The sequence below is a fragment of the Amblyomma mixtum genome, chromosome 7 (assembly GCF_055824585.1).
Source record: "Amblyomma mixtum isolate Tamu chromosome 7, ASM5582458v1, whole genome shotgun sequence".
In the NCBI taxonomy this organism is placed as follows: Eukaryota; Metazoa; Arthropoda; class Arachnida; order Ixodida; family Ixodidae; genus Amblyomma; species Amblyomma mixtum.
The window spans coordinates 23,506,775-23,525,803 of NC_143018.1; the positions used below are offsets into that span (position 1 = coordinate 23,506,775).

At 44.0% G+C, this 19,029-nt stretch overlaps 2 long non-coding RNA genes across 3 annotated transcripts; one reads left to right on the plus strand and one right to left on the minus strand.

Annotated features, from left to right (window-relative positions):
* Window positions 1–1,822: 1,822 nt before the first annotated feature.
* Window positions 1,823–12,932, plus strand: LOC149335280 (uncharacterized). Of its 2 annotated transcripts, XR_016284479.1 has the most exons (3): window positions 1,823–1,848; window positions 2,524–2,614; window positions 12,437–12,932. It is a non-coding gene; the product is annotated as an uncharacterized LOC149335280 (long non-coding RNA). The 2 variants fall into 2 exon arrangements; XR_016284478.1 differs by lacking the exon at window positions 1,823–1,848 and having other exon boundaries at window positions 2,397–2,614.
* Window positions 12,933–15,691: 2,759 nt separating this feature from the next.
* LOC149335281 (uncharacterized) lies at window positions 15,692–18,986 on the minus strand. The gene is made up of 2 exons (XR_016284480.1): window positions 18,712–18,986; window positions 15,692–15,909 (listed from the first exon to the last, which is right to left on the minus strand). It is a non-coding gene; the product is annotated as an uncharacterized LOC149335281 (long non-coding RNA).
* Between the last annotated feature and the right edge of the window lie 43 nt (window positions 18,987–19,029).

A 19,029-nucleotide genomic window follows, 5' to 3' on the forward strand; every position in this document is an offset into this window, starting at 1 on the left:
GCAATTTCTTGAAGCAACCTCTGTGTCAACTGGAAGAAAGGTAACTATGGAGATCTGAAGTTAATTAGGTTCCCAGAAGAGCTTGAGAAGCTCAAAGATCAAAGAAAGGAGAACAAAAACTGAACGAGTAGCAGAAGGTACCTGTGCAAACCCATTACAAAAAAATGCTGTGGTATACGGCGTTTAATGTCTTAAAGCTAAACCTGAGCTATCGGAGACACCGTAGTGGAGGACTACATACTATTTTCGGCAATCGTGGGTCCTTTAACGAGCACTGACATTCGCACAACACACGGACAATTTAGGCATTTAGTGCTTCCGGTTTCCGTTCTGTACAAACTAGCGAACATCGTCTACGCACAGCAGCGCACAGGACATAGAACATGAGCTAGAACATTTAGAACCTTAAGCGAACATTTCCATCCTCCCGCTGATCTTGTAACAGGCGCGCCGCGAGTGGAAGCACGCTGTGCGGGCCCATGAGAGCGCCAAGGGAGACGAAGGTCTACTTGACCGCAGAAACATCTGTCGCGATCAGACCTTGCAGTACGCATTCGGACTTCTGTGTTCCTCTCAATCACCGCTGCGTTTTGTTGATTAATTTAATTTTATGAAGAGCAATGCCACAGGCCTAGGGGCATTATGCCTATCCATCATAACCTAGCGCCCTCCCGCCCATCTTCTACCTCTCTGAGCTACCTCACCACGAATGCCCTGGCACCGTCCCTGTGCGGCGCTTCGAAGGTGTCGCTTGACGGTGAGGCCGCCGTCCTAAAATGTGCTACGACCTGCCTGCCATACATTTCATGCTCCCTCCACTTTCGACGACGATATAGGCTACACTTTTTTTAATATATATTTTTCCACCACCGAATTGCAGCCGCTGGAGTGAACGTAAAAGAAAAAAAAACGGCGAGGGGGCCAATTCATGGTAACTTTTGAATCCGAAGAAATATATCTAATTTAATCACTTCGCATTTTCCGTAGCTGGTAACTGTTGGCAATCGTTGCGTACGCTGTTCCGGTGCTGCAAATACATTCTAGCTTACGTACGCACTGTAAAAAGCCCAATAAACTGAATTCAAAACTGAAACTGAAACTGCATTTCCGCCGCTAGGCGGCCATCGGTACCTTCGGGCCTTTGTTGATTTATTCCCGCCCTTCTTTCCTTCCTCCATGTTCTCGCCTGTTGTGTGTCACGTGGTGTGGCCGCGGCGTCGTGGTGCGCGGGCTTCAGTGGTTGACGTGAACTGCGTTTTCGACCGCATTTTCCGAGGTACCGCATTGAACTGAAGTGTTTATTGTGCATATATAACTGGAGTAGTGCGTAGGTTCGTTCACTGCTGTCCATGTACTCGTATCTCACGTATCGGAACAGAAGCAGCCTTTGGAGGCTCTGCCGAATGCGTTTCTTTGTTGTAGATTGGCAGAAAGGCCGACGCTCGCTCACGTTGTAAAGGTTTGATATCAGGAAGCAAGGGCGAAGTTATAATGTGAGCCTGTTTATGCACCGCAATGCATTTGTAATGTAGAAACGTTGTCCTGAAGTCGGCGTTAATGAAAAACACGAGCGTTGCGGTGGTTTGGAGACGTACAGTCTTTGTCAAAAGTTTAGAGCCCAGGGGGTTTACTTCTTAGCCTTGCAGTGGGACTCCTGAAACATTCTGGAAAGTCCTACCCATTGAAGAAGGCAGAACCAGAAATCTTCTTACCCAGAGGTAATTTGTAGCGCTGGAGATGCATCACGAACCACACAGTGAGGCTCAGAAGCAAACCCCCTGGGCTCCAAACTTTTGACAAAGGCTGTACTTACTTCAGCTCGGCACGGCTACGCACCTGCCTCGAATGGTAAGCAATCCTATGTCTTCATGCATGCTGGTTTGCATTATTCAAAGCATATTTTACGGAAGAGCGGCCTCAAGGCTTGCCGCTTCTATTACCAAAGTGCCGAGATCTGCAGACAGGCAGCTCTTTCCGTGTATCCAGGGAGAGAAGCAGCACTGAACAGAGTTCGCCGAGAATCATTCTACTCAGAGCTGTTTTTGTTTTGACGAAACGAATGTTGCAGAGTACTGCCTCATGCTACTTAAGAGCTCTAGTATGTGTGTTCTGTCAAATTTAAAGCCGTTTAACGCTATTTCGTCAAATTCATTGTCCTACGGTTTATCTGCACGTCGTAATTTTTCCGCCGGTGCGTAAGGTCTATTCTGTATCTCTGCGTAAAATGCGTTGCGTCAACGGGACGTCTGAGATAAGCTTTCAATTTTGTGTGCTGCAGGCGCTGACCACTGGTCGTTTTTGCATCAGGCCAGGTTTTTGCATAAATTTGTTGATGCTGCTATCTATTTTGGTTTTCAATTGTTTTTACAACGTCATCCAGATAAAAGAATCCTGTGCTGTGCCAGCTAGGTATATTTAGCTTGCGTTTTCAAGTTTTTAAAAGCTTCATTGTTTGGCCATAGTGACCTAATTTCTGAATTTTGGCGGTCTGTAATCGTGATGGTATTAAATGGATGTCTGCAGGGGGAAACATCTACATCCACATGGGAGTCCACAGCCACAGCTTGCACCTTGTTGCCACTGGGCAATATTCATGAGCAGTATGGAAGCAAAGGTGCGTTTTAGTTCTTGCTGCAAGCTTCTTTTTATGTTGTATGCTTGGTTCTCTTTTGGGCCATTTTCCCTTCTTTCCTTCATCAAGCTGCTTCATGAAACAGGGTACATAGCCTAACCATGCCCTCATTTACTTGTACATCCTTGCTAGTTCGTTGTCAGCATAGGGTTATTGCAAACCAGTTTGAGTGTTGTTGAACGTAGTTTTCTCGTCATCATCATCATCCTGATTACACCCACTGCAGGGCAAAGGACTGCCTTTGCCAGCTGCGGCTACCATATCCCTGCGAACTTGGTACTAGCATTTGGTGATAAAAAGTGTGCTACCGCATAATGTCTTCACCTCATCCACCCACCTAACTTCCTGCCGCCCACTGCTACGTTTGCCTTCTCTTGGAATCCTCTCCGTTACACTTGAGGACCAACGGAGTGGATTCCAAGAGACGGCAAATGAAGTGCCAAATGTGTGGATGGGTTTGTTTTGTATGATGTGAATGGGATTAGGACAAAAACTAGAGCTTCTTGGTGCATCTTTATTTGTGTGTCATGAAGTTGGGAATTTCTAAACATTGTCGTTATCAGTTGTTGATAATGGAAAATGGGTTGTTACAAAAAGTGCTGCAAAATAAAATCCTGTGCTAAAACATAACCCCTACTCACTGGGTGCTCACTTTAAGACCTGCTTTTGTAACTAAATATATGTGGGCATATGTAAGGGTCTCAGTATGACAAATATAATGCAGGTACACTCATTTAAATAAGCCAGTCAGAAGCCCAATGCAGAAGCAGGTATGAATACTTAGACAATCAAGAGTGATAATTAAAAAAAAAGCCTAGACCCTTACTGTACCATCAGCATTCAAGTTAGTTAGCTGCAGCTAGAATCAACTAAAAGCCATTGATAACGGTGGCTAGAAAGCCTAGAGGGTTAGTTTGTGGGACATCTCGCACCAAGAGCACACTTACAGATATAGGCAAGAGCAAGCTGAATGGCTTTTTGGATTTAATACATCTTCTATTTCCTGTACAGTCACTTATGTCAGTCCGGTCTATGTTAAAGCAGAATAGCTAACTGTGTGGCTCATAACCCCACTGTTCTTTTTTTTTTTGAGGTAGCAGTAGCTGGCATCACAATTATTTCAACTGCGCAGAGCATGGGCAATAAATAGATGAAAAACGAGCACTACCGACACGTGGCACTGCATCAAAGATTGACTACATAAAGCAAAACAAACATTGGCGAATAAAAACAAAAGAATAAAAAATGTTGAAAAAATCACTATTCTGCCTTCTAAGCTGCTAAGGTAGCCTATAGTCTGGGACAGCTTTCTGTGGCTATGCAGTGGAAGGTACGAGCACGCACCGCCAGCTTAAACACCTATCTCTGTCCCTCGTGACGATGTGGTAAGAGGCACGCTTGTAAAAGCCTTGCCCTCATAGCTTCCACTGCATAGCCACAGAAAGCTGTCCCCAAGTATTGTTCTTTTCGTGTGAGCACAACAGAATGTTTGCTGACACACTTGTCTTGCTCCTGATGGATCAAAGGCATCAACAACAATCTCGTCTCACAACTTGAAAAGAATAGGAGCTAGGGCCGGTGTGCGAGTAGTATTCTCAGCTCCAAGCAAATTGCAACGTCTCTGCAAGAGTGTCAACTGTGAAGGGATGTCACCTGCAGAATGCGAAAAGAACCAAGAATTCTCTTATGTACAAGTGCCCCAAAAATGTGGCGCACAGAAGTGAGCTATCCCGCGGAACGGGTTGTATCAGTCAAACAGGAGATGCCTAAACGACTGTCTGAGCGAACACAAGAGCTCCTTAAAACCACCTCCCGAAAGCAATATGGTCATATATTGGCTGTCGTGTGAAAACTGCGCCTCTGCTTTCAGCCAACCATACTGTACACTTACATAAGGACCAGCACACGCGGGAGATTGTTGTTGATGCGTTTGATCCGTCAGGAGCAAGACAAATGCATCAGGAAACCTACTGTTGTGCTCACATGCAAAGAACTAGGCTACCTCAGCAGTTTAGACGGCAGAGTAATGGTTTTTCTACATTTTTAAACACTTTTTATTTGTTTTTATTCGCCAGCATTTTTGCCCTTTGCAGACAATCTTTAATGCAGTGCCACATGTTTTGCAAGCAGGCAAACTGTTGCAAAAAAATGTTGGTTGTGCCCTTTTTTCACTTGTTTATTTTGTGGCGATCTTTAGATCGTCAGTCAGCGCCGAGTCTGTCTAGTTCTTTCATCCCATTACTGTCATTCTGTGCCCTTCATGCTGACGAACATGTACCGACTAGTTCAAGAAAGTAACTTTTTACATTGTGAAGCCATTTTACCAATTGCATTCGCATGGTTTGAATGAATGACCATTCAGATTGCTATTGCATCTTTTTGGAACCGAACAAGCTTAAATTTTGCAAGCTTACCAAACTCTTAGGATGCTTATGTTTGTTATTAGCAGCATTAAGTCTCCTTTGCTGCTCACGTCTACAGAAGGCAAAATGCTCGACTCATTATGATATTGCGGGGACTATATTAGGTAGACTGGCAGGAACAATGCCACCATCCAAGTAGGGGAGTGGGAGTTCTCAGTGTCAGGGTTATACATCTGTTCAGATTGGTGTCCTCTTTGTAACTTGCAATTGTAATTTTTCTAGTGTTACAGAAGCCTCTTAAAGTCCAGCCAATATATTGACCTATATGGAAGCTGCTATATGCCTGGTGATAAGTAGGCTGTGTATTTTGCTGCTGTGCAATACTTAATAAGGTGATTCCACGCCACCTTATCCAGACTTTTGCACTCGACTGCACTTGATTTCTTAAAGAAACAAAAAAATCATGGCTTATTTTATTACCATGACGAAGATTTTTCCAGCATGTTCTTGGCGGAGAAAAAGAAGTTTCATGTCGTGGCCACCGTCCTATGTTTACAAGCAATAGCAAAGCTAAGTCTTGCAAAAAAACATGTTAAAAATAAACGCTTTACGCATGACTGAAACTTTTTCATGTAAATAAAGGATGTGCTTTCATATCCAATAAATTGGACTCATGTATAAAACATGAAAGAAGGTACAAAAATATTGGAAATTGATATTTTTTATCCAATTTATGTTCTCATAACAGTCATTTAAACCATTTTTCTGGGTTATCCAAAAGGCAAAGGATGGAATAAAAGTGTTTCAGAGATGAAAAAAACGCGAGGCATGTCAGTCAGCTAAAAAAAATTCTATTTTTGAGGCATATTCAGCCACCAGTTGCACAGTGAGGTTGGCCTCATTTACTTTCTAATGGCTGTGACATTTCTAAAATTTTAATTGGAGCAATTTTCGTTTTAGGCGAGAAAATAATTTCGCAATTTGAGTCTCTACCTTCAACCCCAGCATTGCTGGCTGCTTGCTCGACACTGCGGTGCATGCTAGAGCCGGCATCAAGAAGACACAAAGCTTTGCTGCACGGTGCTCCATGTGGATGCTCCTCATATTTTGGTTTTGAGAAGTCTGCTGGCATATTCGCTCAAATTTTGTGAGTTTAAACTCGAGCATGACTTAGGTCCAGCATGCACCATTGAGAGAAAGATAAAGGCTTGATGTGGTGAAAAATGCGTATTCCTTTTAATGGTAGCATTTTTGTAAACCGCCTAGTCAGTTCACCTTTATTTTCTTGAATCATTTGTTGGAACACCCAGAGGGCTACGACACTCTTAATGGTTTTCTCCGCCCATGTAAACAGCTTATAGAGGATCAGTATTGGAGCTTTCTATGGCCTCTGAATGCTTTCTGTTGCTGCAGGGGGCCTCACACTTCCACCAATGCCGTTAAAGTGCTTCCCGGCTGAGTACTCTTTGTGTCGAAGAACGAGAGCCGTCCTGCCGTGTGGTCACATCATTTTTACTTTTTGTAAATCTATCCTTCAGTAGGTTTCTTTATTGCTGAAGCTGGTGGCATCGAAGACCAGCACACCATTGTATTCGGGCAGCGGAGTGCTGGTTTTGTGTAATTTACAGCTGGTGGCAAAGTGTGCTGGAGTGAAAAGGAAGCACTGAGCAGTGTCGATGTTGAACGCAGGGACTCAACTTTTAAGATTGTTTTCTCGCTTAAAACAAAAAAAGAGCTCCAAATAAACTAAAAATAAATGCCATTAAATAGTACTGTTTAACTTTCTATCTTTCATAATTTAATTAAGATCACCTCATTATGTAGTAGACTACTGAATATGTCACAAAAAGCAAATTTTCTCGACTTTAGAATGCTTTCGCTGGCTTGCCTTACGTGTTTTGCTCTCTCAAACATTTTTATCGCCTTTGCCTTCTCGACAGCTTAGAAAATAGAATAACTACTGTGAGAACATAAAATTTGATAAAAGATTTCAAATTTTTATATTTTGTACTTATTACATGTTTTATTTAAAACAAAATAAGTTCAATTTACTGCATTGGATATGTAATACCTTTAATTTATATAACAGAAACTTCATAGTCCTGCGTAAGAATGTTTCTTTTTACAAATTTTTTTGCAAGGTTACGTTCGGCTATCACTTTCAAACATGAGATGGCGGCCACGACGGGAAAAAATTACTCCGCCTAAAACAAGCTGGGATAATGCTTGCCTAAGTAATGCAATAAGCCATGAATTTTTTTAAAGAAATCGAAGATTCAGTGCTAAGCCTGGAACAGTTGGCATGGAATGACCCAATGGCATATAAATGCCAACTGTGCGCTGATTTAAAGGAGCCTTTATATTATTTTTGTAGCTCGATTAATATTGCAGTGTAGGTTGAATGCAATTTTTTCTGCTTGCATAATTGGAATGGTTCCATATCATGCCATTTATTTCGCATCTTGTATGCAAACTTGTATTGCGTTGCCAATATTTTATGCTGCTAGCGTTCACCCCATATGAATATTGCTGCTCCTGAGCAGCATACTCAACTGATCCACTGGAATGGTATCACTGTGTGTACCTTTGGTAAATTTCTGGGAAAAATGTATTCATTCACCTGGCTGCTTGGTAGTTTCATATGTAATGACAGATGAAATGCAGATCTGTCCTAAGGATGAAGGTGGCCATTTGTTAACACCATTTTACAGTAGTGATATTTGCAAGATGATCAATTCTATTTATCTACTTTGTACTTTTGTTCACTACGTAGTGCATGTATGCCTCCAAGAAAGGGAACGCGAACCAGAAAGGAAACAGCTTGGAACCCCTTGTGGTCTTTTTCCAGATGTAGACTTCATCTCTTAATGTGTGATAGTATATTAGTCTAGGCAAAGCAGCGTGCAGGGTAACAGGGCACTAACAGGAAGACACAGGTACTGCGCTGACTAACAATTGAGGAATTTATTGCTTTGCTCACTATAAATACAGGAAATATTATCCAAAATACAAAAGAAGAAAAGTCATGGAATCATGATTTGGTCACATCTGTCGGGATTATTTATCCAGATAGTCAATTTCTTTTTTCGTTGGTGTTAGTGATGATGTGCTTCCATAGGTTAAACAATTCTTATGTGTCATGCACGTCTCTTATATCTCGGCATGAGCTGTTAATTATATTTCCTAAGAATTTTACATCATCGAAAGTGTGGAGTGCACTCACAGTTTGGCACATGTCTTGCTAGTTTGCTACTATATCCTGTCTCAGTATTGCCGACTTGTTCTATTAGGCAAATGTTGACACGCTGACCTTATTTCCCAACATACGACGCTCCGCATGAGAGAGGGATCTCGTAAACTAAGCCACAGTCGCATGCTGTGAATTTGTTTCGGTGCTTCATCTTGTGTTGGGCTGTTTTTGAAGCACCTTTGCTGGGCGCGTTGCATACTACGTTCAGCTACTTTCTGCAAAAAAGCAAATGAATCCATCGCAAAGAACTTCCGCAAGCTGCAAAAGAAGGTCAAGCGCCAAACAGTGAAGAACGAAACCTAAAAACTTGTGTCAAGCCAACAACTTGTCCAAATTAGTGCTGGCTATGAAGAAAAGTGATGGCCTATGCCTGAATGCCTTCGCTATTGCAAAAACACGCAACAATAACCGACCTTTCGGAGTAATTGTCGCTGAACAAGGATCAAGGCAGCAACCCTTAGGGCAGTAAGAATTGCTCTCCTTGTTCACCGTGGGAGACCTCTTCCTGGTAAAGAAGCCAGAAGTGTCCCCATTCCTCTCGAACAGCTGTACAGAAGAATTGTCATCTCATTCTGATCAAGGGCTTACATTGCACGCTGCTAAATGCTGCCTTGTTTGAGACGATAAGAGAAGGCATTAATTCAATGGGAGCAGTACAATTCCAGAGCCTGTGCAGAATTAATGCGGATAGATTCCTCGAGTTGCTAACCATTTACTTCCGTTCTACCTATGTAAAGCTTAATGATGTGTGCATACAGTAGCAGGGAGTATGCACCAGTTCCAGCGTTGCACTAATTCTCATTGTGCTGCTAGCCTGTCAAAATAGCCAACTATTAAAAAGCTGTGCATGGCACCAGTTTGATAACGACCTTCCGATTTGTGGACGACTTCTTAGTAATCCACAAGCTTCATTACCAAGGGTAACACAAAGTCATTGTTGACATCTTCAAGACCTTCTCCAAAGTTCTTGCTAACTTTGAGCTGACCAAAGAAATGCCACTGGAGGTACAGCTTCCCGATCTATGGCTGTACTTTGTAGAGACCCATATGTGCTGGCGTTACTTCCCAGGGTCGAAAAAAAGGCTGTTGCTACTGGCGCACTGAAAAATATCCTAAATAGCTCGTGTATTGACCGTCAGCAAGAATGCCTTGAGGCCCACCTGACATGGCTACCTGAAGCTGATTTCCCAGATGACCTCATCTGCAGCCTTGGCTTCAGTTTAAAGAAATTTGCCTATCTACCTCTAAAAGGCTTCAGAAAGAATGGAACATAGCTGCCATAGCATATTATTATGGGGTTTAGCTCAGCAGCAGGCGCGACAGGTTGCACTCAGAAGGCACCCCAAGCCAAGTCACCCCGAGCGCTAGCTGCAGCGTCTCTGTTGTCGTCAACTGCCCAGTGTCAAAACAACGTCCTCTTCGCCTTGCAACTTGCACTGTAGCACTACCCCCTCCGCCTCGCGGAAGGAAGCACAGCCCCTGGGCACCCTAAGGTGGTGTGAATGGTAGGGCTTAAGACAGGTGACGTGCACGAGTTTGTGGAGGGGGCCGGGAGAACAGTGCAGGGACGTGATTTCATAGGTCACGTTGCTCAGTTGCCTGAAGAGAAGACGCGGTAAGGAACCACGCAACGAGGCAGCAGCTTCTCACCCAGGCCCACATGGTGTGCAGGGAGCCAGAGGAGTACGTGGAAACCAGTAGGGTAGTGGGCAACACGGTGATTAAGGTCATAGGTGCATGGTATCAGCCACGCACTAAAGAAAGTGGTCAGGCAGGCTGATGTGAACTTAGTATGCAACACGCCCAGCTAGGGTGCTTCAAAGACAGCCTGGTATAAAAGAAGGCTGTCAAATCCGCAGCATGCGACAGTGACTTAGGCACCTTGTTTAGTAAGTTCACACCAGCTCGCCTGACCACTTTCTCATGGGCGTGGCTGATACCATGCACATATGCTGTCACAGCTAACTTCCATTCTTCTTTCTGAAGCCTCGTTGGGGTGGATCAGCAAATTTCTTTCATTATCTTCAAGCGAAGGCTGCAGACGAGGTCATCCGGGAAACTAGCTTCAGGTAACTATGTTAGTTGGGCCTCAACGCTTTCCTGCCGACAGTCAATACACAATCTGTTTGAGACATTTTTTAGTGTGCCAGTAGCAACAGTCTTTTTTTCGACTGTGGAACATAACACCAGCACATATGGGCCTCTCTGATGTGCAGCCATAGATCGAGAAGCTGTACCTCCAGCAAGGACTTCGGAGGAGGTCTTGAATATGTGAACAATGCCGTTGTGTTGCCCTTGTTTATGAAGCTTGTGGATTGCTTGGAAGTCGTCCAAGAATTCGAAGGTCATTATCAAATTGGTGTCATGCAAAGCTTTTTAATAGTTGGCTATCTTGACAGGCTAGCAGGACAATGAGAATTAGTGCAACACAGGAACTGGTGCATACTCCTTGCCACTGTGTGTGCAGGTCATTAAACTAAAATAATAGATGGTTAGCAGCTCGAGGAATCTATCAGCATTAATTCTGCATTGGTTCTGGAATCGTGCTGCTCCCATTGAATCAATGCCTTCTCTTACCGTCTCAAACAAGGTTGTATGTGGCAGCGTGTAATGTTAGTCCTTGATGACAATGAGAAGACACTCCTTCTAGACGGCTGTTCAAGAGGAATGCGGACACTTCTGGCTTCTTTACCAGGAAAAGGTCTTCCACGGTGAGCAAGGAGAGCAATTCTTGCAGATACTGCCCTAAGGGTTGCTGCCACGATCCTTGTTCAGAGACAATTACTCTGAAAGGCCAGTTATCATTGCGTTGTTGCCATAAAGAAGGCATTCAGGCATAGGCCCTAACTCTTTTTCACAACCAGCCCTAGTTTGGTCAAGTTGTTGGCTTGACGTTTGTTTGCAGCTTGTGGAAGTTCTTTGCAGTGGCTTCATTTGCTTTTTCACAGAAAGTAGCTGAACGTAGTATGCAATGCTCCTAGCAAAGGTGCTTCAAAAACAGCCCAGCATAAGACGAAGCACAGAGACAAATTCATGGCATGCGACAGTGGCTTAGTTTACAAGATCCCTCCGTCACGCGGAGCGTCCTGTGTTGGGAAATAAGGCCAGCGTGTTAACATTTATCTAATGCAACATGTCGGAATACTGAGAAAGAATATGGTAGCAAGCTACCAAGACACGTATCGGACTGTGAGTGTATATCACACTTTCGACAATGTAAAATTCTGAGGAAATGTAAGAGACGTGCATAGTACATAAGAATTGTTCAACCTGTTTAAGCACATCATCACTAACTCTAACGAAAAAGAAATCAACTACCTGGATAAATAATCACGACAGATTTGAGAAAATGACGATTCCATGACTTTCCTTCTTTGTGTTTTGGATGATGCTTCCTGTATTCATTGCAAACTAAACAAGGAATTCCGAAGTTGTTATCGCTGCACCTGTCTTGTCTGTGTCCTGTTATCCTGCGTGGTTTTGCAAAGATTCATGCACCAACTGGCCGAGCTCCTTTTCTTGTAGTAGTTTAGTGGCCTTGTGCAAATTTTTCTTAATGGATTTTTGAGTTTACTGGCTGCGGACATGGGAGATATGTTAACTTAGCACTGTTGCCTGCCTTTCAAGATGTCACTTGCTTGGTGTAATAATGAATGCATGCTTTGCGTTAGTTGCAGCCGACCACTCTCATAGAAGGGGTCGTATTGCTGACTTTGATCAGATACTGTGCTTTCTGTTACAGTGAATGTTGCACATTACTTGTTCAGTTTATTGTAAAGCATTTTGAAGTGCTCTATTTTCGCCTTTGTTGTCATGGTGTTTTCTGCCTTTTATAATCAGTTTACCCGCCAGGCAGGCCAGTGGTTTGCACTAGCTTGTAGCAGTTCGTGCAGAATTAATTGCATGGCCTGACCACCTTCATTCCATTTCATAACATCTAGCTTTTTAGCTAAAATATTGTTTATATAATGCCGTTTAGAGCTATTTTTTCTAAACCGCAGTGACCTCTTTGGAATGGTTAAAAAAATAACAACTGGCGCCTGCTTGCAACTTGGACAGATTTTCTTCTTTCTGTTAGCGTTAGCATGCATTATAAAACACATTGTTAATGAGCAATATGTTGGCATTTATAAGACCGTTGAGCAGTGTAAACTGATATGAAATATTTTACTGTTTTTGTCTGAAATGCAGACTCACACCATGTATGCTGTTCACCGAAGACAATCCTGAGGTGGCTGAGAACCTGTTCGTCGAGGGAGGATGACTACTCAGCAGGCTTACCACTGCGGCTCACTCCACAACTGCCATAATGTCAGGAATATGGGTGTTCAGCATAAGCTGCCTTAAGTTTGCTTTTTTGCTTTTTCCTGGGAGTTAGCGTCACAGTCCAAGCCTTCTTCAGGCTGGTATAGAAGGCTGCACAGGCATTAATTTTTCATTCTGTTTGCTCTGAAAAATTAGGAGCTAGAGTAAGTGCAATGGAACCTTATTCTTGCAGCACCATAAACGCAATAACAGCAGGTATGGTGCTGTTGTACCTTAAAATTTTAAGTTCTTTGGATGGCAGTGAGGAATTCATTGGAGAAGCTTCTTGTGCATTGTTTTATGGTTGTGTTTTGTTCTAATAAAAAACATTCAACATTTCTGCAGTTTTGTGAGTTTTGTCAATAAACGTTTTTCTTAGGTGCATACAGCCTGTTTACTGCTATGAAGAGCTCCAGTAATACAGGTATATTGCAATACGTAGGCATTATAATGGTAAATTTAAAGAACGCTTAAGAAAAGTAATTAAAGTGGGAACAAATTATGAACCCATTGCATGCTTTTTCCTCAAGGGTGTAGGGGTGTAAGAAGCATAAAACTCCTGTGGCTCGGTGGTAATAGCGTGTGATACACCTCAACACCTTTGAGTCAAGTTGTATCATTTTCGGGTTGGTTCTTTCATGAAACACCCCACGTTAAAGGTGTATTGAAATCACAAAACACCCTTCTGGGCCGGGTGCAAGGGTGCGAGTTATAGACACCTGGAAACTCCTTTAGAGGTGTTTTATTTTTTACAGTGTGCTTTCTCTTGTTCGGTATCGAAAATCCGTCACATTTACTGATCGATATTAATTTGGTCAATTTTTATAAAGGGCTGTTGCATATTTTGTAGATATAACTACTAAATCCACGTCTAGTACCTCCTAGCGCTGTCGGGAACGCATTATAAGCAACAAAATGGGCTATTCCATCGCCCACAGGCACCCAGTATGTTCACGAAAACAATCAATTTGGAAAATACTGTAGTGAGGTGTGTAATTGAAGGGGCGATACAAGAGAAATATATATTCACCTAGGGTATGTTAAGCTGTTACTCAAGAGTACGAAAATGTACGCAGCGTTACAGCTTCTTCCGAAATAAGCTGCATGTCGTAATGGCTGCTAAGGAAAGATACCGAAATCAGTAGCATATGGTTCTGGCCACAATAGAAAAAACCGACGAAAAAATAATCACAGCGAGAAGTAATGTGCAGGTTGTGGGTTTCTAAGTGGACACAGGCCACCAACCACCGCGGGTTCGAGCTTCGCGCGAGCCAAGGGCCCCGATCAGCCGTCACCACACACCACTGGGACACCGATGCGGCGCACTCAACCTCCGCTGGGAGGAGAGCGATTCGCCGCAAAGAAATAGGCCCCCAAGTTCACAAAGGAGACGTTTATTCACGTCGTCCTCTAGCAGATACACAAACACTCAATAGTCACCCCGTCCCGGGGGCGCGCGAGGAGCAAGGCTCCGCTGCGCGCACGAAGCGACTAGAGCAATGCGCGCCGCTAACACGCCGCTGCAGGAGAATGTCCCCGCGGCAGTGCTGTGATCTCTCTCGTGTCGACCGTTGGGCCGGTTGCGAGAGAGAGTGGGCAATCAACGCAAGGTACGCCTGTCGGAGGTCGCTGGACCCCGCTGGACAGGCTCGACCCGCTGCAGGTCAGAGGACACGTGCGGGCGAGCTCGAGTAAGCACTGGTCCGAACGGCAAAGGCCAGCACGGACAAACAGTAACGTACGCACCTTACGCTGTCTCGGAGGGATCTCTCTCCCGGCCCCGCTCGGACGGTCGCGCGGTCCGCGGCCGCCAAAAGCGGGTCCCGAATTCCCGCCAAAAGGCGCCAATGGCAAAGGCCCTTGAGGAGCCGGGGCGGAGCTGTGGCTAAATGACAGCGATTAGTCACCCAGCCGCCTCTCCACCGCCTGAGGCGGGAGCAAGGGAAAGAGGAGAAACAACGCGGGAAGCCGGCACAGCCGCGCAACGGCAACGGCGGAAAGCCAGGATTCCCACAAGGTCAAGGTGAGGACATTGCCCCCTAAAAATGTTTGGCATATTTGGCTTGGGTTCTCATTTATCCCAGAAGAAAATATCTAAATTTTTGTGCAGGCCAGCCGTGATAACCTTTCTAGTAAGCGCGATAGCTTTTTCTGTGGAGGAAAGGGGATATGACCGTGACGTAGAATCTCAGTTATACGACTGTGATTGATAGAAATCTCAGAACACCCTTCCGCAGTCTGTTTTATGCACTACAGCATCTCAAGATGTGAGAGCTAAAGAAAAATGCTGGCTTTTGTTTTCTGAAACATCGTAGGACTGCACACCTACACAAAAAGTTTTAGTAACATTCTTTAGAAAACATTTAAACGAAACTTAATAGAACCTATTAAAGCTGAATTGAAAGCCTCTTCATTGTCTTTATACTTTTTAGTAACAACCTATAAATCGTCTTCCGACAACTGACCACCGTTATCCAAAAGACTCAAGTTCGGAAAGCCTCAATGCTCCTTATGATTAACTTATCGCCAGTTTCTCTATACTTCCTATCAACGACTATCAACAGTGTCTATCAACAACCTACAAACCGTCTTCCGTAAATTGGCCACCGATATTAGAGCGATTTAGCATAGCGACGACATACTGGTGGAGACGTATACCGGTTTTAAGTTTGAAAGCCCGAACTGATGGGCATACAACGGTTTTAAGTGCGCCCGTTGCACACGCACTGACCCTACCTGGCTGCATGCTTGCCACGGCGTATGCGCAGCCCTCGTACATAAAACCGTTATACGTTTCCGCTAGTAGGTCATTGGTATATTAAATCTTTCTATTAAAAAGGCTCAAGTACGCAAAAAGTCTCTGCACTTGTTATCATCACCTTATCGACACTTTCTATGTACTTCCTATCAACGACTTACTAACAGTCTATCAACAACCTATCAATGGTGTTCCGACAATTGGCCATCAATATTCTAAACAATCAAGTACGAAAAAACTTTTTTGTAATTCTACACCAACTTATGAACATTTGCAAAAGGATGTGTAACAACACTGTATGACATTTCATCAACATTGTTTTATTACTTCAAAATCACTTTGTGAACACTGTATCGTAGAGTGTTTAAATAATGATAGCAAAATGCGAGTTAATACATAATTTATTGCTCACAAACACTAAGGTACAGAAGCGCTGCAGGACGTGCAAGCCACTCATATCAAAATACTTGACGGTGAAGAACAGAGGAAAAGAATATTGTCTTCGGCCCAGAAGTCCAAGCTCCCTCAGTTCCCTCTTGCTACCAGTGATGACAAGGTGTTTTTGAAGTGTAAAGCACTCCAAAATTTATAATTGTGCACCCTGGAAGAAAATAATATTTGGTTACGCACTTATTTTCCAGCGATTTTATATCGCTTATTAAAAGCCCTCATGTACCTTCAAGACTAAATAGCATACACGTGAAGGGAAAAGAGTTGCTCGTTATGGCATACATGACGGAAGCCAACAGCCACCAAAACCAAGGAGAATAGAGGATGTCTTTTTTTTAAATTTGTAGCTTTTCATCAACGAGATGTTAATAAAAGCTGAATAAAAACAACCACATGCTGCCGGTGATATCTGAACCCACGATCCCCGAATTTCGCGTCCCATGCTCTACTAACTGAGCTACGGCGACGGTTGTCCAATCTGCTGCTTTCGGGGGTATTTATGTGTAGTGTAATCGCAGATTGAGAGTGTTCACCAGCGCCACCCTCGTCCACAGCGGCGGAAGTGGTGCGTCCTGTATTACCGCGAGTGCCACGTAGGAACGGGATCGTAACCGTGAGGGCGGAAGCTGTGCGAGAACCTTCTTATGATACCTATGGCTAAGACTGAATGTTAAGGCTAAATGTCATTGTCAGTAGGCATTACGACATAATTGGCTTTTTTCGTACGAATATTAAATCTGCTCATCTTCCTGTGCAACACACAACTGAAATAATGTCTGTTGTAACATGAAGGTTCCATGAGTCACATACAAAACCTCTGAAATAAACTACGTATGTACACACACATATATACACACGCATACACACATATACACACGCACACACCATGACAGTTAATCTAGAACAGTCCAAGCAGCCAAATAACTCAATGATGGAATGAAAGATGTGAAGCACCTTGAAACAAGCTTGAAGAGTAGCAGCTAAGAAGCTCCGATATGTGATATGCTCAAGGTACCTTGACGTGGACTTTCGCCTTTGACAGGCATCAAACTGCATGCTTTTTGGTAGCATGTGACAGCACTATAAGATGCATACTGAGACTCAACGCTTCTAATGACGCCATTGTTTGGCTCTAGAATGACCGAAATATCTCTGACAGTGAAACAATGTTTACGCTAAATGTCTTAAGACCAACTATAAAGGGTACAAAGACTAGCAAATTAAAAGGCTTCCAGGTTGCTAAACGTATAAGTCCAGAACGATGTAGATATCAAGGTTTCAGCTGATTTAAATAAACATTCATTAGTACACGGATACTAAAGTGACCTGGTTGGCGCGCTATTTGGTGCACCATCCTGTAACTACTTGTAGGTAGCCTCTTTGTCTGCATCACCAGTAGCCGCAGGTATCACCGGCATCAACAGGGAGCCTCCTGCTTAATGCGGCGAAATACAGCAGCAACAGAACTGCATAAGAAAACGATTCAAGGTACAAACTTATAGTCACTTCTTTCGCAACAAAACAAGGAAGGCAACAATCAGTTGAATGTGCACTAAAACGGAGCACTCCGTTCCAGTTTGATAAGGTTGCTGAGTACACAGCATAAGAAGCAGTCACAAGACTAGAAATAAATTCAATGCTTCCTTGAACAAGAAAAATCTATATTTTGCTGTAGCGCTCAATTCTGCCCCCCCCCCCCCCCTCCCCCACTGGAAGACCGACTGATGTTCGCGAGAATTCACATTAACATGTTATGCTAATTCGGCTACTAGAAAGATATATTTAGTCATTATAGCCACGTGAAGATGTAAAACATTTACTGCGCCATTTCCTTTACACAAAAACCAGTTTTCAATCTCACAAGCACCTGTTCCAGGCTGCTCTGCGAACGAAAGGTTTGTAAAGCGGGCAACTACAGGAGACGCAGCTGGGGTCATGCGGGAAGCCGCGGCCACTGCACGGCTGCACTGTCTACCTAGTTCCCTGCAACTGCTTCGAAGAACACCACCGCCTAAATTTATTTATTCAAAGTTCAAATGCGACACCAATAACTTTCAAAACGACCGCGCTAGTACCGCATTTACTCGAATCTAGGGTGCTCTCCATTCTAAGCCGACACCCGAAATTTGAACGGCAAATAAAAAAAAACTTACCTAGAATGTAAGTCGCGAAAAGACGATAACGACAGCAGGGAGAGCATGCAAAAGGCATTTATTTCCACGAACCTGCTCCCGCTCGCTAATCCTTGTCACCGGTGACCCCCTGATCGCTGTCCTCTTCGTACAATTCACAATCTTCTGTGCCATCAATTGCATTGTAAATGCGGCACTTTCAGAACGAGCGCACAACCCAGCTTTCCGGGATGCCGGCCCAGTATGCAGCGATACACCTAGCCACAGCTCCTAGCGACGCGAACTCGATGCAGCCTGCGGAGTCAGATCGCGCGTTTCACTGGTCCCATGGAATGCCTCGCTGTCTTGCCAGCTCTCTCGCTTTGGCCTGTAGCACTTCTGCGGTCACTGGAAGTGCCGCTCCCCTCCGCGAGTTCATGAACTCTGCCAGTTATGATTCTACTTCGGGACGGTTTCCTTTTTTCAGACACGTGAAGGCCCTTCTCGTTGCGGCGTAAGCCAAAATTTCACGTTGCCCCCTCCAATTAGTAGTAAGTAAGTGTTTTTTAATTATACATGTTAAATGGAAGGAAAAATTGGCGGGGGCATCGCTTTGGTTAAGCCTGGTAGGTTGCGAAAGCGAGCGCAGCGCCTCTCACGGAATTAACGCGGCGTCTGGATTATCGTCTGCGTAGAAGTGAAATGAAAGAGGTGAGGGGATAGTAGAAAGGACAGGGAGATAGGTACACTGGTATTAAAACTATTTACATATTAACATAATATTAAACAATTAACATAAGGTCACGCGCGCGTGAAGGACTTGTAGCACAGTACAAACACACGTGCATCCCTCCAACGGCGAACATTCTTTTCGTCCACGCCGAAGACCCGGCCGGCTTGCAGATTTAAAGGCTGTTCTGTAGCAAGCGCAAACTTTTCGCTTGAAGGCGGCACTACAATGACATCGTCTTCTCGGTGCCATGATGTCGGTGAAAAACCACGAGTGAAAAACTTGCACTATTGTGAAACGATCCCACGCCACCACACGAAGAGAAAACGAGGTCAAAAAGAAAGCCAAAGCTCGAGTGTGCTTTTATCGGCATCGGATACGGATAGTAACGGCTACAGTGCTTCCTTTAATTGGCGCTTCATGGGGTCGC